Here is a 25,533-nt window from a genome sequence, read left to right on the forward strand (position 1 = left end):
AGCTGACTGATCTCCAGAATACCAGTATTCTGACTGGCAAAACCTCTCAAATGCCTGCTCATTCTTTGCTTCACAGAAGACTCAGCAGCCGGTTTGGTTTTCTTTTCACCACTAGCAGACGTGTTTTTGTAAGCATCCTTCTGGTGAAAATCACTTGGAACAGCTCAGAAAGTCTCTCAAGTTTAACAAAGAATGCCCCTTAGCTGGTGGGGGAAATATCTCCATCAGCAATCCTCTGCCAGGCTCCTTTAAGTCCTTCCTAAATAGTCACTCCATTGATTGGTATTTTTAAAGCTTTACTGATGAATAAGGTCCTGGTATTCAGAAGGAATCCACAGAGTTAAATGATACCAGCAAAATACACAAATATAGATCCACAAGGTACTCTGAGCTACCTCCTCTTAAAAAAAAAAAAAAGTAAAAAACAAAACAAAAGCAAGACAAATCAAAACCAACCTGAACATGTTAACTCTTCATGATATATCTGTTTCTTAAATATCCCAATTGCTTTCAGGCTTTTCCTTGGAGCTGGTCTCTGTTTAATTAATTAATCACAGTATTTGCACATCTTGAATGCTTTGTTTTAATGTCTCACTCCCTTCTGTGGATATCTCAGCTGTGAGATTTTAATGAGAGCCATTTCTCATGTTTTTATGCAGAATTATTATACAGAGGAGAAAGTGATAATAACTCAGTCTTCTCTTAATTACACTTCTAATTATTCTTACAAGTTTATTTATAATTGTGTCTGCCAGCAGGATTTGTTTCAATTATCATAGCCAGATTGGAAATGGAGCTTAAATGAATTCTTTGTGTAAACAACCATATTTTAATACAAGCAAACAAGAAGTATAAATATTTATTTTTAACTCAAAATTCTTCCTTCTCTGATAGTCATTCTTATAAACAAAAATCTTAGACAATTGTGTAAAACTTTTGCCCTTCAATACTAATAATACATAATGTAGCAGATGTTCTCAGAGGACAAAAAAATCTTAATTAAGAAAAAACCTATTTATGGTCAAAGGGTCTTTTTTCTTTCCGTAAATGGTAATAAGGGCTTTTATGTTAAAAGTCTTCAGATAGGAAGCCTCACCTCTAGAGGCACAGCAATGCCATTACTCAAAGAGAATAAGTGTTCTTTCAAGGGTGAATGGGAAAGAAATATCTATTTTTGATGCTGTTAGATTCCCACTTGCAAGATAGGAAACCCCTTGTTTACCACAGCATTTCTACAATAATGCAGACCTCATCTGAAAAGTAAGCTGCCCAAAGATCTCAGATCAGGAAATCCTGTTTTCAGGGAAAAACTGTTCAACAAAAATCATCTTTAGGAAGTACAATCCTATACATATTATTTCATTTTTCATATGAAATAAAATTATTTTAACCACAGTAATCCATCTAGAAGTAATTATAGGACAACTGAAAAATAATTAGAAATGGATATTTCAGTATGCACAGATGGTTGATATACACATTCTCTTCTATAGTATTAAATGTATAAAAGTTAGGGATTAATTTGGAGTGAGGTTTATATCTTGGCTATGGAAAGAAAGAATAGCTATTGTTAGGTAATGGCTTTGTAACCTGACAGACAGAATATGACAATGTGCTATACTGCTTGTTTAAAATCCAGAGACAAACAGCTTGCCTTCATATCAAATGTGTTTCCCTCCGACACCGGTCCCCTGCAAGCCCCTGCTCGCCCAGCCAAACGAGCACAGGAAGAGAAGCCTGTGACTCTTACCTGTTTGCCTTCAGAAGATGAAGAAGTTTAAAGCATCAAAGTTCTCGTGACAATCAGCCACTAGCACTTAGCTTATGAGGAAATAATTACATTCTTCCATCTTTTAGCTTTCTCAGTAAGTGAAAGCTGGTGATGGATGCCAGCAGCCTTGTTAAAATATCACTGTAATCCGTTCAAGCTCTGGAGATTGCTCAGAAAACCAAGTCATAAACATGCAGTGTCTCTAGCTTCACAAGCAGCTCAGCATTTCCCAAGCGTGTGCACGTCTTCCTTTTCCAGTACTGTACTTCACAGAGCTCTCGACCTAGCTTCATTTGGGTAGAAAGAACACAGTTCTTGAAAGTAAATCCTACGTGAACAGAAGTGTTCTATGGGTTTGTTTTCTCACATCAAATAGTTACTATTTTAGGAAAGGTGACACTCTTTATGTTTTTGGTTGCTGCTGTTCCCTCATCAAGAAAAAAATAATAAAAAAAGCTTCAGATAGAAAAGCAAGAAGCAAAGAAGAGGATACAGCAGTTCAAGAAGCAGCAGGCAAGGATGGGTGTCTTGTGATTGCTTTGAGTTAATACTCCTCAGGGGGAGTTGAAAAAAGCACAAATACAGCAAAATCTGTCTTACAGAGTAAAAATCTGTTGTATAAGCCAGTCTCTGGCAAAGTAAAACAGAATGTGCATTTACTCCATTAATTTCTAGCATGCCAGAGTGCAAAGGAAATTGGTAGCTTTCTGTTTACTAACATCAAACAGGTAGGAAAGAGGAAAGAAAATTCAGTATACATAAATTCTCTAATTGTTTCTGCTCTCCTGAGAAATGTATCAGATCTACTGTGAAAGCAGTATTTATCAGTACCACAAAACATTTTCTCATTATCAATATTTTCTGGAGCATATGTGGAGAATGAATAATTAAGAGTGCTGCATCCCTGAGATGCAAACAGCACATTTGTGACTGGTCTTCCAGTAGCTTAAATGTAACAGGTCTTTGGACTCTCTGGAAAATATGAACATGAAGAACAAGAATCATAAGTACTGAACACTTTGGAGTAACTGACCCAATTACTGGCACCAAGTGATGGGAACTTCAGCCTAAAAACCTTAATTCAAATCTCCCTGAAGCCCATTAAAATAGATTTTGAGAGACTGTGCATGAGGACCTTTGCCAGCTGGCTCCTTTGTGCCTGGGCATCAAAACACAGTTAGATCACAAAATCACCAAAAACAGCTCGGAAGGAGCTGGTTGAAACCCTGCTCTGACCTGAAGTTGTCCTGGATGTGACAGTGTGATGCTGGGTCTGAATCTGCTCAGATAATATATGCAGCACAAACACATGCCTGTTCCCTTCAGGGCCAAAAAGAAAACAGTCCATTTATTTGTATGATGAGCCCAGTCACAGACCAAAATGCCACTGAGCCAAATGCTATCCAAGCAGAAAACAAACTCCTCAGCTGCATGAATTTACTGTCCAGCTGTCACCTTTCATACTTTCCACACATACTACCCACCTGCAGTGCCACCAAATCTTGCAGAACACAGCATTCTTGACTTTAAAGCTTTCTTGTTATTAACCCAGCTATACTTTGGGTCATTTTTCCCCTTAGCAGAGCTTGATCTAGCCCTTTCCAATCAGTGAAAACATCATATTTTGAAAAAACCAATTATCTCCTGTTTCCATTGCACCTTATTGTTAGAGTGGTTGGAGTCAAAGTGCATCTGTGTTATACACTGAAAATATGGGGGAAAAAAAACAGAGCCATGTTTCATATTTAAGCTCTGAGGAACTGCACATGCCAGATACAGCAAATACCACATCCTTGGCACAGAACAAATGACTGAAAGCTCAGGGCTTTGCCTCAAAATGCTGTAGCACTTTGTGAATTCCTTTTTTTTTTCATAGTCACAATTCTGCATTTTGCTGCAATCTGAATATTCTAGGCTTACATGTTCATGGAAAACGTTCTTCCATTTGAGGGAGCTTTGGGGGCTGATCCTGTAGGGGAAGCATTTGCTCTTATGTCCCTGAGCATTAGATATGCTGAGTACTCTCTTTCTATATCTGATGCCCAGGTGGAAGGAAAATACTCTTTCTAGATGCACAGCAACACCACTGATTCTGGAATAGCCACAGATAGGAAAATGAGAACACAGTTTTTTGAGCATTAAAGAGAAAATCCCAGCCACAGCCCAGTCCAGCAATTTTCAGTGACATCTTGAGTTTTATTAACTCCATTCAGACCCTACTGGGTCCCTAAGAAAATTTCCCTCTTCCTTGTCAGTTTTGCAATTTGATTGGGTGTCTGAGCCTTCCCACTGGCACAGGGCTGCTTTCCAGAGCACCACATGCAGCACCCCTGAGATGAAAAGGCAGTAAAACAGCAGTTGCATCATCCAACACAGCACATGCAAGCAAACTGCTCTTCCACCCCCAGAGAACCTGCCACTGGTGCAGCATGCAGTGCTCTGTGCACACCAACAGACACTGGCCTGAAACTACAGGTGAGGGGCTACTCCAGCACTGCCACTGCAATAAAGTTTCTGCTGTTATATGGCAGAAATCTCAATGCACCTCCTCTTTCCAACTCACATTTGACTTCTAAATATGCTTGCAATGCATTGTGTATTTTTAGCATGCCCAGGGTTCCTATTTTGGGTTACCAGCCTGAGAAATCATTGAAGAGGTCTGATGTTGAATGAACCTTTGAAAGACTGGTGCATTTTAACACTGGGCAGTAGGAGAAGAAAAAAATTAGTAAGACAGATATAAGATATCAATAGCTTCTTCCAGAAACAGAGGTCAGTGGCCATGAAATTTGTCACTATCTTGTTAAGCATCAAGAACTTCAATGTTTTGACACTACAAAGTGCACCTGCCTCTGGAAATTATTTTGAATGTCTGAATTATCCCTCTTCCATCAGATACAATAATCTGTGTGCAAAAATATTTGCCTTATGTTCTGTACAAAATACTTCCAGCACTCAAAGATACATTTTGGGAATAGAGGTCAACGTGTGTATGTCCCAAAGGTAGGATATTAATAACAATGGAAGATCTATAGTTTTTCATAAGACATGGCATTTCAGCTACTGACTGTAAAAAAATTGAATTTGTTCCAAGGGTTGTTTTTGCATAGGAAGGTGACACTACCCTTGCAGAGGACTTATGGGTATTCCCCTCTCATCCTGGGAGAGTCTGATTGTCCCAGGAAGGACTCTGAGCATCTTCAGTGCTTTATGAAGGTCAGAAAGAACTGAGTAAGGGTATACAAGCTCCTCAAGGAGCCAGGATCCTAACAAGCATAATATAATGCTGTATTGTGTCATCTAGATTTTCTTACATACTATCCCAGCATGCAAAAAGCCTTGGACAGACTGGGATCAATTAATTTTATGAAATACATGCATCTCCCCAAGCACCAAAGACCTCCAAATATTCTTTTTCTTTTTATCCTGCTCAGAGAATCCTCATCAAAGCAATACTTTCTCTGTATCTTGGCAAGTCGTTTTCAGTAAATAATATATCCTGCATGATTTTCTTGGTGAAATATAATCAAATGTTAAAACAGTCCCAAGACCAAAAAGAAAATACTAAAAAACATAACTACTAGAAGTTAGCACTGTCCAGGGTGCAAAGCCTTGTGAGAAAGAACAATAAACAAGAAACATAAAGATAAACAGAGGTGGAAATTGGCGTATTTAACAATAACATTACTTTTATTTCTAGCCAGAAACATAAATCATGATGCACTCTGTGCATATCCATATTCATGTCTGGAATGAATTTATTTGTGCTTAAAGAATAGGTCCCAGTACATGAGATTGAGGAAGCTGAGTGTATAGCTCAAGAGTCAGCTGTGCCTTAAGTTCAGCTATATTTCAAAATAAAAATCTATGATCACTTATACGTGTAGCTGCAGCAGCAAGAAATTAGAGAACTGGGTTTAATTTTGATTAAGCTCAAACAGTTATTTTATGTCAGATATTAAATCAGTTCTAACCCTGCAGATCTGGACATGCTGCCATTGGGCTATCTGGTGTCCCCTGTAAAAGAGTAGAACCTGCATTTAAACATATTCATATCATGCCAACACGTATCAAAATGAATCTAAACTGACAAACAGCTTTTTATTTATTGCCCTGTGCTCAGTGTAAATGCCCAAATATGAGAAAGTAAGTGCCAAGCTTGAGAAAGAGGCAGAATTTTCTTCATGGTTCAGAAACAGAAACCCTTTATCAAAGGAAAATTATTCTGGTCTTTCAGCTGCTTTAAGAGAAGGTTACAACACATTCCTTTCAGACACCATGCATGTGATGAATGGGGGAATACTGTAATAAGCTGCCAGGATATATCAATATAATGCCATTTTTTTCCTCAGACTTTCATGAACGCTATAGGGTCCACTGTGAAGTGAGCCAGGTCCATTAGCTCTTGAAAAAAAAATAGTTCTAAACCACTCGATCACCCCTCAGAATCCTAAAAACACAAGATAAATTACAAAATGGAGGTGAAACAGAAAGAGGATGATTGAAAGCCAAATCAAGGATAAAACTAGTGGTGGAAAGGCTAAGGTCAGGGCTAAAAAACAGACATGTCGGGGAAAAAAATGATCTGGGAAGAGAGTTAGAAGTATAGGTTGAGGAGGCAAATGTGTGACAGCATTGAAACGCATGTTAAAAGGTCAAAGGTGTGAAGCAAACAGCCTGGGATCCTGAATTCAGGTAAGAAGGCAGAAGATACACCAAACTGCTACTTGATCATGTCATGGAATTAACTGCCTAGGTCAGATTCTCTTCTGATCCAACCCCTGGCAAAAATTGCGAGGGAAAAAAAAAAAAAAGAGAATTATTTAAATTTGATTGCTCATCTTTTTAAACAGTTTTAGCCTGTCTTTCTGCACTAAGATTTTATTAAGATTTCTTACTGAGGGCAATTCTTTCAGTTGCTCTGTGTTTGCTACATGCCATAGAGACACCTGGGATCTGGATACCTAGAACCAAACTAATTCCTCACCGAGGACTGGGTCAAGTTCTTGAAATCTGAGCTGGAGCAATTTCAGAAAGTACTGCTTCATCCTTTCAATGCCATTTTCAAATTAAAAGTCACCACCAACAAGCTGCCAGAGGATCTGTTTAAGCTATGTAGTTCTGCACTGCACTGATATGTATTATCTATGATCTTACAGATGGTTACGCTGTCTCATCTGACTAGAATGGCAATTTCCAGCTCAAAACTATGCAAAAGTTGAGAGTGGTAGCTCTCTTTAACTTCTTTTGACTCCCCAAACCACACCAGTTTATATTTTTCCTTGCTTCAATTTTAATAACATGCATTGTTTTCCACCAGGTGCTACTCATTCAGTGAGTGTAACAGGTTTCCAACTAGAATCCCAAAGGGATCACGACCATGGATGTAATGGCATCAAGTGTGGGACTATTATATTTTACAAATATAAGCTTATAGGTTAATTCAGGTAGGAAGGAACCTCAGGAGGTTGTCTACTGAATGTTTGTCTCTGACCCAGCTTCACTTGCTGATCAGAAGTACGCAACTTGCTCCCAGGTTTAGCTGTAAGAGCAGATTTTTACTTTTGCACCTCTTGAACAGATGGGAAAGACTTTGTTTTATTTCTCCTCAATTTTTTCTCTGACTACATTCCTTCAGGAAAAGACAATGGTTAAATATTATGAAGGTATTACAACCATTCTCACTGCATGCTAGAATGTAAAGTTCATAAAACAAAAATAAATGAACCACAGATTTCTTATATCAGTTTCTGTCTTGATTCGTGCATTGCATGAGGAAGACTTTTGGAGTTGTAAAGAAAATATCACATATGGAAGATTCAGCCCAGTCATCTATTTGTACATTTTCATTATAGAGCACCTGTGACCAGTTCTTTCTCGAGAGCACTTCAAAGAGTACGTGCAGTGATATTTTTTAACTTTGAACAAAAAGAATGTTTGCATCCCATGTGACTCATTAAGTCAACAGAGCCATAAAATATCAATCAAGCAATATGTAAAGAGGACTATAATAGCAGAAAGAGTCTGTAGTCCTATTTCTAATTAACATGGTTTAACTAGACACAATGAGCAATCTCACAGTGTAAGCACACTCCTTTGACAGTCATACGAAAAATAATCTGGAAAGGTTCAAAGGATTTCAGTCCAAAAACCTGGTTATTTTTTCTATCATAACAACTCAATTTCATTTCAACTTGCAGTGTTTGAAGGGAGCAGTCAAGAGCAGTATTGGAAGATGAGGGCCAGTATCATCACTACCCATATGCAAAACAGACATAACATTTACTTCCCACAAAAAGACACTGTGATGTTTTCATTATCATTAATAAAATGCCTTGCAATCTACAGATGGAAAACACTGTCTAAAGTCAAACAGTTTCATGCATAAGAAAGGTTTTGCTTTTCAGTCCACAGACAGCCACTGATTTGTTTTGGTCTTTTTTTTTTTCCTAGAGAATATTCTGTTGTTTGGTCTTTTGTACTTTTTTCCTCATCTTTGGAACCAGATAACACTGGGTTCTGGCACAATGCTTTGTATATTTGCCATACTGAATTTTAAAGAGCCCCACCATTTTATGAATTCAGGAAGCAAAATTTCAGTTCTAGAAATGTTAGTACCATATACACTACAAAACAGGAAGTTTTAGGTCTGCCAACTCACCATCTTCACCAAAAAGTAACACTACTTGTGTTTAGTCTACCAGATCTTTTTTTATAGTTATTCTATTTTTTTTTTTATATCTCTTATATTTATCCAAGAACAACAAAATCAGGGACTTAAGCAAGGAATAAATAGTACTGTTACCCATATCTGTACTGTACCAGCACTTTGTCAGGAGCAGCTATTCTGAATCTGCTGTCCTGGGGCATTAAAGCAAAGGTCATGGTTACTTGTGCTCATGAAAGATCGTGTGGTCTTTCCCATAAGCTTCAGGTGACAAATGCAGAACCTTGGACAGAATCCAACTCAGGAAATTGCCTCCTAACTACATACAATAATTTCTACAATTTCAATTGAGTAATATATTTTTCTCCACACTCCATCTTAAGCTCCTGTTCTTGGGCAGCCTTCAGTAACATGAATATTTTACACAAGAGTTGTTTTGAATTCGAAATACTCCTAAACAGTTAAATTTCATTAAATATTTTAGCAACTGGTTTCAAAAGAACTATAAAAGCTCAAGCTTTTCTATTGCCATTTTATGTTGAAGAATTAACTTCTTGTGCTAACACAGCTTTTTCCTAAACTCAGTATTTAACTTCACAATTACTAATTTCTGATCATTTTATTAATTTTTTTCCTACATATTTTGGAAAAAGACTTCTTTTATAAGCTATCTTGTTAGAATCTGTTTGGGAATTCTTAGCATATGGAAAGAAGACTTGTTTCTTTGATTTTAGAATGGCAGATCTAACAGACAATATGTTTTTAGTTGTTTACCATAAAGTTGAACTAGTTAGAGAAGGACAATGGTCAAAGGCTAGATACTTTCAGCTGCTTGAAAATGTAAGCAGAATCCCTGAATTGGCTTGTAATGCCATTTTGAGCCTGAAATTTATTGGAAACATTAGGACAAAGGTTCTGTGAATGTTATGGTTGAAGGTTTTGGAAAAACTTAGCTCAGCAAAGACACCAGAGAGCATAATCCAGGCTTGCTGTCCCAGCTGAGCATTATCTGTCAGTAATTTCCCAGCTGAACATTATCTGCTTCTCTCCAAGAGCAGCCCCTGGGCAGCGACCCTTCTGAGGAGGCTCTGGATCTCAGCTGGCTCTGTTCCAGCAGCTTGAACAGGGTGAGGTTTATAGTTGGTGAAAGGGGGTTGGCTGTCTTGGTGCACAGGGAGTGTCACACTAAATCACTTTTAACAGATTTTGTTTTGTAGACACATGCTGTTTCCACAGGTTTCCACACCTGTTGGAAACCTCAAACAGTTCCATAAATGTTGAATGACTTTGTTCTAGAAGATGTATGTTTAAAGGCTTTACCTTTTGTAAAAACATAACTCCCACACTTCACTTTGTGAGCTTTCCTCTGTATTATAGCACCAAATACTGAAAAATATATTTATATTCTGTGAAGAAAAAATATCTCCTATGAAGACATAGTCTGTAAAGTTCTTCTTGTCTACTTAGGCTTATTTCCTTCTAACTGCATATATTTTTTGCAGTCAGTTTTAGATAATCATATTATTCCCAGCTAAGTTTTTCAAATGATATATGAAGTACTTATTTTATCAAACAGCTGCCACCAAGTAGTCTTAAAATGGAAGATTAAAATCCTCAAAGTCAGTCAGTGACAGCATTATACTTGCATATACAATCTTAATACAGCCATGGGTGTAGCAGTTTTGAATGCCATTTGCATATACTACTTCCTCAACACAGGATCTTCTTATGATCTTAAAAATATATGTGAAACTCAGCAGAAAATGAAGACCAGGTAGTATTTTCACAGATAAATTACAGGAAATGGAAAAATGTTTTTCATATCATATATTTTGAAATCCCATATATTTAATACATTACAGTTTCTAATATGTGCAAGTGAAGTCAGGATGTGGGGAGGAAGGGAGAACTGGAGGGGTCATGGGGTAATAATCATATTTTAGGGGATTGATAAACTTTGAGGAAGGTGCCATTTAATAGAAAATATCAGCCTGTAATTGCAACCCTAATATGATACACAGTAAATTGCATGCTCAACAGTGCTCTTTGAGCAGTTATCAGGAAGTGTAATACACTGGATATTTACGTGTTCTTTCAATAATCTTCTATATACAAGTTTGGGGTTCTTTTTTTTCTTCACAGCTTTAATGATCTTCTAATAGTGTTTTGTGTTGTTTTGTAATTTAATGAATTGAACACATACTTATTCATCCACATGCTTATGAGGATGAAGAGAACCATCTAGGAATATTTTCACAAAAATATATTTTGTTTTATAGAGTAAATAATGATTTTAAAGGTATGAACACATACTAAGAACAAATACTTAGTCCTGTAACTTATTTCATCTCTGACATTGTATTTCTCTTTCTAAACATCTACAGTACAAACTTTTCCCAAACAGTTCTCATAAAGTATAACACCATTGCATGGGTGATCATTATTAAGAGTTAAAGTTCTGATTTAAACTGTTTCAAGCTGAACAAAATGAAGCAAATTGTTTTCTCATTTGTACTGTTATGCAAAATGTCCTTAATAAGTTATTGCTTAGTGGAATTTCACAAATATTTTGTGATGAAATCCAGAACAAGGAAAGAATCCTCACTCATGTCAAATGTTTCCTCCAATATGCCAATTTCTTAGAATGCTCTTCATCTCACAGACTTTACACTTTCAAGTGCATAAATATCAGAAAGAACAGTGGTATTCATAACTAAACCAAAGAAAATATAAATTTTTCCACTTTTTATTTTGTTATCTTTTCTTTTTATTTCAGCTTTGTCCATCAGCTAGTTATTTAAAACTTCAAATTTTCTTCCCAAATAACTTATTTATTCTTGTCTCTCCCTGGTGAAGATATAGAGCTAATTTATATGCAGCAAACACATAAAAATTCTAAAAGATTCTGCATAAATATTTCTCTATCCTTTCATACAATATTTCATTGTTACAGAGCTTGATTTCTCTACAGTTTTAACTGAATACGTGTTCTATACCTTTTAATAAATCATAAGAGAATACCTATTAGATAGAAGAAAGAAAAGGTAAAAATGCTGATATGGATTTCCTATATAAAAAATTGCTATTTTTCCTGTAGCAAAAAAAAAAAAAAAAAAAAAAAAAAAAAAAGGAACAGCTCCTAAAAAAATCCCCTCTGTCAATCGAATAATTTTAGAGCCCATTTTATGCATAGCCTAATTCAAGACACAGCAGAGATGCCTTGTCCATTGTCCTGGGGTGACTGTATGCTCCAATATCCCCATTATCTGTTTTTTCTGCTCAGAAATTGGTCCTGTAGCTTTAAAAACTGGAAAGCTGTATGGTTTTCCACCAAAAGGGCACGTTCCAAAGATTAAGACAACAAAAAATTTCATCTTAGCAGTTTCTTGGCCTATGCTGGAAGAAAATTGTAGACAATAAATATTTTTTCCTCTAAACTGGTATTTTCCATGCTCTCAAAAATGATTATAAAAGGTTTTTTAGGTTTAGGTTAGGGGAAAAAAAAGGAAAAGAAAGAAATTATAATTTCTCAATTTAGGGAAATATATGAACTTCTAAATTATTTTAAAGTAGGGCAGATGCACCAAAAGCACTTTTAGAATGGTAACTTTTAGTTTTCTTGTTTCAGCATTAAAATTTAGAGATGAAATTCTGTTCTATTTCCCTCTAGTGACTTCTTTCACTGAAATAGGATTTCATTCAGATTTATTGTGAAGTAGCAGAATGGGAGATGACCCCTTAAGGCAGCCACTCATTACTCCTGTAGCAAATTATGTAATTCCTGAATTTGATTTTCAGTGCACATGAGGCATAAGACTTGCTGTAGTCAAAAAGAACAATGATGAGGATCTAACATAGGGAAGGGCTTTATTCAAGTTCTCTAAAATGGATTTTGAAGATGTTTTCAGTTTTGGTATCTGCTGCTCTGTGAACATGTGTTTTGAGATCAACTTCCATGACTTCAAGTGAGACTTACCATTTTTCTCATGTAAGGACAGGTTTTAAATAGTATGAACCAATTATTTCCACATAAAAAGCTGAATGCCCATTTGACACATATTTCTACCTATCTGGGAAGGCATTGGAAATTTGCAGGCATTGGAAATAAAAAATAAAAAAACCAATTCTAAGAAAAGCACTGCCAGAATTCTTTGCCCATCCCTTTTTCTTCCTTTCATAGCCCCAAATTTTATTAAAATAAAAAAAAAATAGTGGTGGTGGGGAAAGCTTTAACAAGAAAACAAAGGGGTTTTTTTTGCTCTGCTAACAGCAAGAAGAAACATTTAGCAATTCCCACATGGAGTTATACATGGGAACACAAGTAACTGTATGTTCAGGCCTACTGCCACCACTAAAGACAATCTCTTGTATTCCTTGAGAAAAATGTTTGACATCAGCTCATTGAATTTTAAAAACGAATCTTCATCTATAATTTGCACAAACCCACGATGCTGGGCAAACCCAGAAGTCTGGCCACCAGCTATGAGTGTTGATGCCATGGTAAGATGTGGCTGATTCCTAGGCCATCCTTTCCATGTATTTCCCAGACTTCCAGTCAAGAGATCACCTTAAGCCATAAAACCTTCTGCCTGGCACCACACTTTCTTTTCCAGAAAATTTGTTGGAAACAGTGCAAAGGTAATATATAACTAAAAACACCTTTGCACAACTTAGTAGACCTTTCCTGATCACATTTGATACCCAGAAGACACAATGGATTGATCTTTGTAGGTATGCCTCTAATCACTGAGGCTGGATAATCTTTCCCCTTTAGCTAAACGAGCTATATAAGCATTATAAGTCACTTCTGGAGGTTTTTCTTGGTCTCTTTTGGTTCTGTACTAACCAGGAAACAGCACTCCAGGTTGGACAAAGAATTTTCCATCCTTCCAATCCTCACTGCATTTGCTTTGCCTACAGCCCTAATACGTCTTCAGCTACTAGTGAACAAATCCATGATGTATCCACATGCATCTTTGCCTGTCTCTTGTCAGGTACTCCACTGAAAACAGAATTATAGGAAGTACTTAACAGAAGACCCTTTTGTAGTGAACCTATTATCTTCTGAAATGTCTTTATTTCAGTGCAACTGCCTTCCCATTCACTTGATTTGTACTTCCTGTCACAGGCTAAGGAATTTCTATATTATTTTCATTTCATAAATCCATCATATGAGATTGGTTTAAGAAAGTCAATAATATTATATCTTTTTCTCCATTCATCTTGAGAAAGAACATTTTTTGAACTTCTACATTAATGATGAAAAATTGCAGTTTTGCAGAAGAATTTACTTATTAAAATCTGAATTAATCATATGAAAGGGAAATCCTTATTGCCTTATAATGTAGTATCCACAAGATCTGAAAAGTGAGTTTCTTTGTCTTGGGTTTTGTCTTTGCTTTCATAATCTTGTTTATTTTTCTCTGCAATAATACTACTTCTGGCCTATGAACTACCCTGCATATAATATTTAAAGTAATAATTACATGGTTCAGAAAATTTGTCCAAATGTTTTGTGATTTCCTAAATTAAAATCAAAACTTCAGATTTTAGGAACATATATGTAATTTTTGTTCATTTTCAAGGGGAAAATATAGGTCATTTTCTGCTTAAGAAACCATATTGAAGTAATGGAATTTATACCAACAAAGAATTTGACTGAGAAGGTACCAGACTTTGAATGCTTCCATCCTGCCTAATTTAATTATTTAGCAGACATAAGTCCATATATGTTGTTAGGCTCTCACAGAAAAATAAAACAAAGGACATGTTCTTTGTGTATCAAGGATAACTGATATTATTCTGAATCCCAGGTGATGTAGGAATAAAAACCTGTTAAAATGTTGAAGGTGAAAGCAAATTGTCATGTTTTGGTCACAAAGATAAGGTGAACAATGCATTTTCTGGGCAACTGGCAAAAATATGAAGAGCACAGGGCAGGTTTGAGGTGGACTTTTCCATCATCCAGACCACTGGGAAAACAGGGAAGCAGGACCATATGGGTAACAAAGGCTTATGGTGACATATCTGTTTCTTCAAAAGCTAAAGAAAGCAAGTAAAGGAAAAGGCCTCTGACTGTGTTTCTGGCCAGCCTGGAAGAACAGGCTGAGATTGTGTAGATGCAAAGTAACCTGTCAGAGTGACCATGAAATAGATGACAGAATTAACAAGCCTCAGATGGTTAGAAGTGAGAACACAAACATCATAAATCATGGAGCTCAGGACAGCAGACTGCAATAAACACTTGGAGGTGGAAGTGCTAGATTTTTACATAATGCCAGTAAAAAGGGGAATAGGAATTAGAGAGAGCTGGTAGAGCTGTTAAAACAAACAAAAACAAAAGGAACAAAAAAAAAGGACAATTCATAGTATGCTGAACAAAGTGCCCTGAACTAGAGTGTCAACAATCTAAGTATAAAATGAAAGGTTAAACATAACTTGTGACAAAGTAAAACATAGGAAAAAAGGTATTAGTATTAAGAAAAATGCTGGTCTGTTCCTCAACAGGAATCTTGAGAAGGTCACAATGTTAATGTCATCTTTGCTTCTATCTTCAGTAAAAATGTCAATTCTGATCTTACAGCTAAGAAAATTAGCTGCAGAGATAGAGACGAGTAATAAAACCAGAACAACAGGTTGGAAAATAGGTAAATGAGAGGTTCCAGGATAGGCTCAGTGGAAATTCTCTGTATGTATTTTCCTTAAGCCTGCTTTTTGTCCAACAGATGATAAATCATTATGTTTTGAAAAGCAGTCAAAAATAAATGAGGCTCCACAAAACTCAGAAAAACCACTCCTACATCTAATAATTAAAAAAAAAAAAATACAGGCTAGAGGAGAGAAAAACACTCAGCCTACTTTCAGTTTTAGAAAAATCTTAAAATGAAGAGTCAAACAAACCATTCACAAACACCTAAAAGACAGAAAACTCATGACTGCCTGCACAGACCTTTCAACAGTAATCAAAACAATCAAATCATGGTAAATAAATCTAATTCTTTGTATTAGATCAGATTTGCCACACACATTGAAAAATAAATAAGACAAAAATAACTGGTCACAAGAGGAGTTGTTGGTCACAAGATGGCATGAAGTTGGGTGAGAGTGCTGTTCTGCTGAAAGGTGGGAAGATTCTGGAGAGGGACCTGGACAGTCTGGATCCATGGGTCAAGGTGTGAGATTCAACAAGACCAAGTGCCAGTTCTGCACTTGGGTCACAACAACCCCAGGCAGTGCCACAGGCTGGGAGTGGCTGGAAAGCTGCCTGGTGGAAAAGGATTTGAGGGTATTGATCAACTGCAGCTGAACATGAGCCAGCTGTGCCCAGGTGGCCAAGAAGGCCAATGGCATCCTGGCCTGTGTCAGCAATAGTGTGGCCAGCAGGACCAGGGCAGGGATTGTCCCCCTGTACTCAGCACTGCTGAGGCCACACCTCGAATGCTGTGCTCGGTTCTGGGCCCCTCACGACAAGAGAGACACTGAGAGGCTGGAGTGTGTCCAGAGAGGGGCAACAGAGCTGGAGAAGGCTCTGGAGCACAAGTTTTGAAGAAAAGGAGGCTCGGGGGGCCTTGTCTCTGTCTACAACCACCTGAAAGGAGGCTGTAGCCAGGGGGGGACTGGTCTCTGCTCCCAAGCAACAAGCAGCAGGACAAGAGGAAATGGCCTCAAGCTGCAATAGGAGAGGTTTAGATTGGATATTAGGAAAATCTTCACTGAAAGGGTGGTCAAGCACTGGAACAGGCTGCCAAGCGAAGCTGTGTAATCACCATTCCTGGAAGCATTTAAAAGACTAGCACTGATGGATATGGTTCAGGGGAGGGCTTGACAGTGCTAGGCTGATGACTGGACTTAATGATCTCAGGAGTATTTTCCATTGTAAATGATGCTCTGATTGTATAAGTCAAAATTAAACTTCACTGATTTGAGTACCCTTTCTCTGATAGAAGCCACTAGCAGGTGTCAAGGAAGAACATGAAAAAAGCATGGTAAGAATGTATTTAACTTTTATGTGGTAGGCTGGTTTCAACAAATATGCAACTTAATGACTTTCAGAGCTAGAAGTTGCGTCAACAACTATTTTGGGATATTCCATTCAAAATTTAAATATATTAAATACAATGTTGCAGAATCTGATATATTTTTAAAAATCACTCGCATAACATTATGAATATAATAGAATATAATTGTTATATCCAGAGATCCTACCAAAATTGAAGAAGTTGCAAGTACTGAAAGATTTAAGAATAAAACTCCAAGTAATCTTAAAAGTTTAAAGAACATTCCTGAAAAACCAGGATTCATATTAGAGGGAAAAGAAAAAAAGTTATGCATTTAGATTACACTACACAGATAGAGGATAGAGAATGACAGATCTGCTGTGCTGTAAAAGATCTGAGGATTAAAATGGATCAGATCAGAGCATGTGCCAATAACATTGCCAAAAGCAAACATACTGCCTAAATGAAAGGCTAGCTGTAAGGGCTGGTGCAGCATCCACTGGAGTAGGTTTTCAGTCACAAGCACTGCTCCTCGAGAATAGTCTAGGTCATATGAAAGGAGTTAAGAGAGAGGAATGAATGATAGAATTCAATAAAATATTGTTCAAGAAGGGTTGATTGGGTCATATAATCTAAATGAGAGACATTTGAAAGGAACTTTAACAGTTTTCAGATGTGAAAAAAGTAGCTGTAAGGAAGAGACTAAGCAATTCTCCATGAACACAACAGATAAACAAGAAGGTTCTCATGTATATACCAACAAGGAAAATTTAATGCCAGGTCTTGGAAAAACCTCAGGACAACCAAATTTATTCACAAAACAGATCAGTCTCTATCACTGCAGTTTATCTAGGAAAAGATAGACAAACATCTATCAAAAAATGCTTAGGCATAAATGACAGCTTCATGTTAAGGGAGTTGCCATCCTGGGTCTTTTCCCTTTTTTTTTTTTTCTTTTTTTTTTGTGTCCTTTTAGTTGCTTTTCTCTCTGTTTTTGCAGAGGCAAATAACTACTTGAACAAATCACCAATGGATGTTGTAGAGTCTCAATTACTTCTTCTATTTGAAAATACAAGTCTGTCCTATGAAATATACTGTCTTGCAAAACTTAGTATGTGTGGCTTTTTGTAGAAATGACTGACAAGGTCTTTCCTTATTTTTTTTTTTCTGAAGGAGATTAAATTACATGCTTCTAGTGCTTTCTTCTGGCCTTACTATCTAGATATTATGAATATATTAACTGAATACTGTTGAGTACTGCAACACATTGCTTAGAAATGTTATAGAATCTTCAGTCCTGGGCAATATGCTGTAATTGACCCTGGTTTGAGCACTGGTTTGGACTACACAGTCTCCAGAGGCCCCTTCCAGCTTCAGCTCTTGTGATTCTGTGAGATCCTGTGATTTCTAGATTGCAACTATGTTAAGTGCATCTTATCACCATGAATCAAGTGAAAACTCTGAAGCATTCAAGAATGAAAAGAAGAAAAATCGATGTGAAGAGCATTTTCTCTCCTGTCATGGTCCACATGGCTTTTTTTTCTGATATATCCTAATTATTTTTGTTCCAACTGGATTGCTTTTCTAATGAAAATTAGGCTGTTTTCTGCTGTTACAAGTGTGGGAAATGAATCTGGTGAAAGTTACAGAGTTGTGAGATGCCACAGTGATACAAAAACGTAGAAGGTGGTTTGGTAAAATGGAGAACATGATGAGATGCTCTGTATGAATTGGGAATTATAAAGACCAATTTAGCACAATATTTTATAATGGATAATATGAAATTTTAAATGAGAAAAGGTAAGTTTTCAATGGAATATGCTTAAAAGAAAAATAGACAAAATACTGCAAGATGTTCAGTGTGCAAAGAAAGACAGGGAATGAAGGCAAAACCAGGAGGAGTCAGCTCCCACAGTTCATTGAGGGCTGCTGTCTGATTCTAGGCCCTCACCACTGAAATCTGGAGTTGTGTCATATGCGAGTCACATCTTTGACTGATATAAAGCCAACCCTTCTATGGATGAGGGTTTTTCAGTAATGGATCTTTTTAAAGGCTCACAAAGAAGGTTTACCTTTATCCCCAGGACAGCAGAAGCTGGACAACCCAACTAACCCACTTCTCTGTTAAGCCCTTATTTTCAGAATAAGATTCTCCTCCTTTGATTTATCTGATCCCTCAGCAAAAACCACAGACATGGATAGTGGAGACAAATACTTCTCATGATGCAAGGAAGAGATAGATGCTTCTAAATGGGAGTGAGAATCACAAGTAAACACAGCAAGCACTATGCTAACCAGAGGTAGTAGTATGACATGGTGTCCCCTTTATGAAACTCTGAGCTAAAAGCTTGTGCAAGCCTGACAATTAGAGACTCAAACCATGTCCTGGATGTTGGCACTTATACCAAGTACTTTGGAAATAGAACACTCCTTAATTCACTTAAATGGCTGAAAAATGGAAGTGGTGATTATAATTTATGTTATAGATTAGAAGTTAAGTGCTCTTATGCAGGAAGTAGAAACTCTGAATATGAGACCTGCCCCAGCCTGGTGGTTCAAACTCAAAATTTCCATCTTCCATCAGCACAGCTTATCAATTTTAGAAGGAAGCTTTGGATGAGAATTGCTTTCCTGCAGAAGCTCTGTCATCCTACAATATTCACTGTTCCCATATACTAAGAAATTTACTACTCAAATTTACTAACAAATTGAGAATGTAATTTCATTTTAAAATGAAAAATAAAGGCAAAGTCACTGTTAAAGAGAATTCATCTGTGAATGGCAAATTGCCTCCCGAAGCAAATGCACTCATTATGCTCAAAGAAAGGATGAGATCTCCCACAGTTAAATAAAACTAGTAGGAAAAATAATTGCTTGATAAATCAGAGTAATTAAATTTTGCACATGTGAATGCTACTGCACCTCTGTCTTCAGTACAACAAGGCCAGCCCTGTAGCAGAGAAACAGCAAATAAAGCTCAGCTTTTACTCCCTGAAAAATGTACTACTGATAGAAATAGCCCACCTTTTCCCTTTTAGCTCTTCACTAATGAGGAACGGGAAATCTTGCCCCACAAAGCTATTGGGATCAGAGCACCCAAAACTGTGATGATGCTATCTAGTTCCAGCTCACCTCCTGCAAACATTCCACTGATTATTAGTGTGTCTTCTAACATTTAAAAGACACAAAGCAATAGACTCTGCTTTTCTTTGGGAACCTGTCTGATAGGTCATTTGTTAGTTGGTCTGTCTTCTGTGTTAATTTTTGTGTACCAGGTAAAGAACTGTTTCCCCTGATAAACTTCCATAGGAAAAATAAACTTCTGCCACTATCCTTTCAAAGTTCAAAAATTAATTCTTGACCATTTAAACAATTTTGTGTTTAGGCTATTTAAACACAGTTATCTACATCTAGGCATGCACACATTCATCAGTTGTTCATCTGCCTGCTGCAGTCAGCAGAAATCCAGCCAATGCAACCTAGAGCACAATTGAGTTCACCCCAACTGAGGGAAACAGCAGCTGCTGAGCTGAATCACTCACTCAGCTCCAGTGACTCCAGCCTTGATCTTTATTGACTCTAACAATGGCTTTGATACTGAGGGCTCAATCCATTGCCCACACAGAAGGAGCCAGTGCCATTTGAGATGGACAGAATAACCTGCCTGTCCTGTTGGCAATACATCTTGCAGAGCTGTCAAGGTGCCTTGCATACTTCAAGACATCTAAATACCAGCAGTTCCTGTGTGGGGGTGACTGAAGAAAGCCTTTAGGCCACAAACAGACTCCTGCAGGTAGGCATAACAAATTTAGGTATCTTGGTTGTCAGCTGAAACTCTGGAATTTAGGAATTTGAACAGCTTTACCTGCAAAGGCCATGGCACTGCCACAGGATATATAGCACTCCTAAGAAGTGGCTTATTATGTTTTCCCTCCTATTCAACAGGCTAACAGGAGGAAAGCACAGCACCAGCTCATTTATATCGGTTCCTCAGGAGTACATGGATGTGTTGCATACTCTGTCTTCAGAACCAGTCAAGCAGAAATCACCAGAAATTACTTTCACAAGAGTTACAGAAGAGTGATTTTGGGCTTATGGGTCATTTTAAGGCATAGCTATATGATCAGATTTAGATAGTCATAAGTTCACTCCACATTTTACATCACCTCAGGTTTGCAATGCTTTTAGGTACACATTATTACAGGATAACATGTGAACTAAAAATTCACATCTCTCAGTATATTCATGCAGGCTCAATAGATGGCAAACTGGGCTACAATCCAAGCTGGAACTGGCCTATGCTGCAGAATACTGGGCAGAGAGGGCATCAGATACTAGCCTTTGAGTATTTAGGTATACTCATACACTTTGGTGCTGACTCCCTCACTGCAAGATCACCACAAATTTGGAACATCAGGCAACAAAAGACTCATGAAGCACTGAGAGAGCATATCTATACAGAAACACATATTCACCTTTTGGCAGTCCATTTCTGACAAAAGAGAAGTTGCCTTTTATTAGGAGAATCTAAACAAAAAATAGTAATTTTCCAACAGCTTAATGTTCTGTAAATATCAGTTCCCTGAACAATTTCCTTTAAAAAAGTTCAGATAATCTTATTACTCGTGTGATCTGTGCATTTAGTTTCCTTTTCACTTCTCCACTGCAGCATTTTTGTAGTAAATGACCATAATAAATATGATTATGGATGCAGTTTACACAGGTATAGCTCCTGATATAAGTTATACATTTGGTGGTTAGGTATTCTTTTAGATATTTCCAGATGACTGAGCAAGTTCTTTGAGCTTCTTCCCAACATGCCTCTTGTGTGTATGCATTGTGTCTGGCAAAAACTGTAGTGTCCACTGAGAGAAAGAAGAGATGTAGGATGCTTGACTGCATTTCTTTCCCTGCTTGACTGCAGTGTCTGCTCTGAGAAGTAAACAATCCACTTGGTAAAACTAACTTCTGCAAATGCTCACTATGAGTTGTATCATTTGATTATTACCTTGCTTATTCTCATTTCCTAAACAGGTTTATTGAAATTCCCCTACCAATCTATACACTCCTGAATTTTTATCAGCTATATCTCTTCCCTCCAGGCAGAGCCCACACTTCCTTTTTGATACAAGACTGTTTTATCTACATGTAGGATTGGATTTTTTGTTTGGTTTTGTAAGGTACTTATTCTTGGAATTAGTTCCTGCTTTTTTATTAAGGGATGGCATGTTCTATAAAGTATTCAATCTCTAAATCAGACAGTGAGAGAAAAAATGTGATGTCTCCCATTTTCAGATTTAAAAGAGCAGCTGATGTCAGAAAGCAAGATAAAAAAGTCGACCTTAAAACAATCTGGCTCACAATGATGCTGCCTTTTAGTCTCAATGTCCAATTTATCTCAGAGAACATGCAGGGTGAAGACTGCAAAGTAAGACTAATGGGTATGGCAGAAATATGTGCAGTAATTCATCATCATAACAAAGCATAGCACAATTATCATGAATTTCCTGTAGACTTGCCATGATTACATGGAAACAAATTGTTTTGTCTGCTTAGATAGAAGCGCAAGAATACTGTACCAAAAACCAGAAAGGGATTGCTGCCACCTAAATACACAAAATATCCTTTTAGGAAATGATAAATGTACAGTTTGCCTTTCTTTTTGGGTTTGTACACTGAAATAGTATTCATTCAGTGCCTGGCCAAATGGGTCTTTATGTTCTACAACAGGACACATCACAAAAAAACATAGGAAGAAGAGGCAGTTGGCTGCAGGGTTTGAAGAGTTAATGGATGTAATCACAATACCTTTTTCATGCTTGCCCAAGACTTTATTGCAGCAAAAATTTCAAGTAAGAATGGAAGGAAGGGAAACCTTTAATTAGTTGGAATTTACTTGTTTTAAAAACCCCCATTGTCTCTGCTTAGTGTTTCTTCCTGAGAAAAGACTAACATCAGCATCACTTTGTAAGTAATTTGGTTTGGTCCTGTTCCTGGTGTTCAGCTACCTGGAGTACAGTTTAGGCTGCTGTTTATTTGACTCTCCTCCCTGAGGACCACTCTTCTGTAGGAAAATTAAAGCTATGCAATGCTTACACAGACATTTCTTGCACTTCTGCTGGAGAACAAGACCCATTCTGAGTAAGCACTAATAATAGACAACACTGCAAGTAGCTGCTTGGGGCTCACATGCCTGAGAGACATAATATTAAAGGAGAAGTCACTGCTGAAAGGAGCAGATAGATTGCATTTGCTAGCACAGATCTCTACTGTGTTTCAGTGATCATGCCACTTAGGTAAAGTGGGACTTTGAGAGCTAAAGTCTAATTAAAATAAGTGGGTGTTATATAACCATGCTCAGAAGGCAAATTTTCTGCAATATTCCCTAGTGAATAGAAGCTGCCTTTCTTTAAAGCATTTATACAACTCAGCTCTAGCAATTTAATGGTTGGAAGATGATAAGGAAATAAATTAGATTTTGGTACACAGCAGTCAAATTAATTTCAGGGGTATATGTAAGGCTTAGCACTTATGTCTCATAACCACATCATGACCCATATCAACTGGAAGGTCCCAGTATTTCAGGGAAGGCTGGATAGCACACATCAGACAATTGTTTTTTAGAAGATGTCATCATGCATCATGCCATAAGTCATGTTTCAGGGAATGCCTTATCTCCAACAGGATATCCATTATGGTAGGGCTGCATTGCTGAAGTTCCAGGGATGCATCTGGCCCAGGAAATTAATTTAACCTTCCTGTCCTTTCTTTTGTTTTGTTTTAATTGGTTTGCCTCTGTAGCTGTCATGATTTTCTTACTCAAAAAATTTCCTTTATGGATCTTGTCTTTCCTCATTTTTCTCTCTTTGCTGGTTACTTCCAGATTAGCAGCAGGATGAAAGTCCCATGGGGAGCCCCACTTGGCCCCTTTCTGCTAAGTCCAACAAAGTGAAGATATTCTTATCAGAAGCAATGGGGAACACTGGTGGGAGGGTCTATTTTGGGTGTCACAGGTTGGTGACAATCTGTCATGCTATGCAATCCAGGTAACAGTGCAGTCACCGTGCTCTGCCAGCACTTTTCCGCATTACAGCCATGAAGGAACCATGCAAGGTGCAAAGACACCTACATTCACTCACTCTGTCTGAGCCTGGTTTGCCAGCATTGCTTTCTTAAGGGATGCTGCACAGAACTCAGTCTCCAGGGAGGGGGAGCCTGCTGCAATCAACCTTATGATAGAAAATATATCAGCCTCAAATTAATTTCACTGTATGGATGAATTCTGCCAAGTTCCTGGAATTTTCACAAACCAGATTAATCTACCCTTAATTTACTGATCTACTTTTTAAAATGTAAACAACTTTCAAATAAGATTTCATTGCATTTGAATATAATTCTTGTCATGTTCTGTACTTTTCTGCTTCATTTCCAAAGAATGTTGTGATGATTAACTCATGCATTATGTGATGCCATGTGTAATGCTCCCTTGTGACAATAACTCAAATTGCTATTTTCATGCTATCTTCCTGTCTCTCACTCTTGTTTTATTTTTACTCCATCCTTTTACTCATTTGTATAGAAATATTTTGAAGAATGTATTTCTGCCTCCTTTTGCCAACTGACTGCCAGCTCACAGAGTCTAGAAAAATGGGTAAGTGGAAACATCCAGCTCCCACAGCTTTGCTTCCAGTTGCTACCATGCTCACTTTCCCAGGAATTCTCCTGGACCTTCATCTGCAGAGCTCAGTCACTCATCAAACATCAGCAAGTTATATGTGAACTCTTCGATTTCCTGGTTAGCCAATGAGGCATACAGCAAGGGTTCAGCTCAAAAAAAGCAAGGAGCAAGCCAATAGCTTTACAACTTTGTTATATTCAAAATGAGATTCAGTACTTTTAAATCTTCATTCTGGATATCAATAGAGAAAGAGAGCTTCTGGATGTTAACTGATCATGGATGAAATGGAAATTATTTTTTGAATATTAATTATTCTTAACCTGAATAAAGATGCAGATAAATCCATTTCATTTTACCATTTGAATAGAAGAAATAGGACTAAAATTTGAAGTCCCATAATTCTGACAGTGCTGCAGGAACTTGTATAACATGCATGGAGAACCTACAGCAATGGAAAATCCTGAAAAATCTAGGAGAGAAGAAAGTGACAGCAGAAGAAATGCAATCAAGAGAAATTTGAGGTTTCTCTTGAATTCTAGTTCTCCTTGATCACATCAGTAATAACCTGTTACTGTTCACAAACTCCATGTCCCAAATCTATCTAGAAAATGGTAAGAAAACTAAGGATAGGAAAATTCAGCTTTGAGGATCAGGCACAGTTTAATCACCTATTTTCCATCAAGTGTTCTGTGCACAATTGTCCCAACAAAGGAGTAACCAGAATAAAACCAGGAAAGTGCATGGAAATAGATTTTTGAGGTTAATAACTCTTGTGAGCCTATCCAGGGCTGGCAATAGGAAACTCTATCATCCCATAACAAGAAGTACAGTCTAAAAAAGTTGATTTAGAGTTTTAAGTCCACCTCCTTGTGACAGCAGGACTGTTCTCAAAATACTCTAAGCAGTAGTTTCTGGTTTAGCTTTAAATACACAAAGCAATGGCTTTGCTCTTCCTTGTCTTGAAATCTATCCAAGTTTGGAATTCAGTATCCACTCCTCAGTGGCTTTTGCTGTTCTCCACTTTCAGTTGCTATATATACAACAGAAAACTGCAATTTACATTAGGTGGCCCTGTATGAGTGTGCTCAATTAGTAAAAATATTTTCTGCATATAGGGGCTATATGGATGCAGCCTCAATAGCTGCCAGAAATTAGGAGGAAAAGGCCTGTGTGTGTGTGTCTTTCACATCACAACCTGATCACCTGTTCTTTTATCCTATCACTCCCACAGAGAGAGCACCCCAAGGAACATCTCCAGTCAGACTGTTCCTCCTTGCTGTCAAGGTCACTTACTGACATTAGTAGATATTCATCTATCCTTAGCAAGTAAACTGAAAGACATTTCACTTTCTTTGTACATCCTCATCTAATAATGTTTCTCTCTGAATTGCCTCCAGTTCACTGCACTGTTAATTAACTT

At 37.4% G+C, this 25,533-nt stretch overlaps 1 protein-coding gene across 5 annotated transcripts in view; it reads right to left on the reverse strand.

Annotated features, from left to right (window-relative positions):
• Window positions 1-25,533, reverse strand: part of TUNAR (TCL1 upstream neural differentiation-associated RNA) — a 160,236-nt gene that overhangs the window by 35,277 nt on the left and 99,426 nt on the right. The window contains exon 3 of one of the 5 annotated variants that reach the window (XM_068192497.1): window positions 1,751-2,058. The exons of the other annotated variants lie outside the window; for them this stretch is intronic. The gene's annotated coding sequence lies outside the window, so the exon portion shown is untranslated. The remainder of the gene's footprint in view (window positions 1-1,750; window positions 2,059-25,533) is intronic. 5 annotated transcript variants of the gene reach the window in all.

This window comes from Anomalospiza imberbis, chromosome 6, assembly GCF_031753505.1.
Source record: "Anomalospiza imberbis isolate Cuckoo-Finch-1a 21T00152 chromosome 6, ASM3175350v1, whole genome shotgun sequence".
In the NCBI taxonomy this organism is placed as follows: domain Eukaryota; kingdom Metazoa; phylum Chordata; class Aves; order Passeriformes; family Viduidae; genus Anomalospiza; species Anomalospiza imberbis.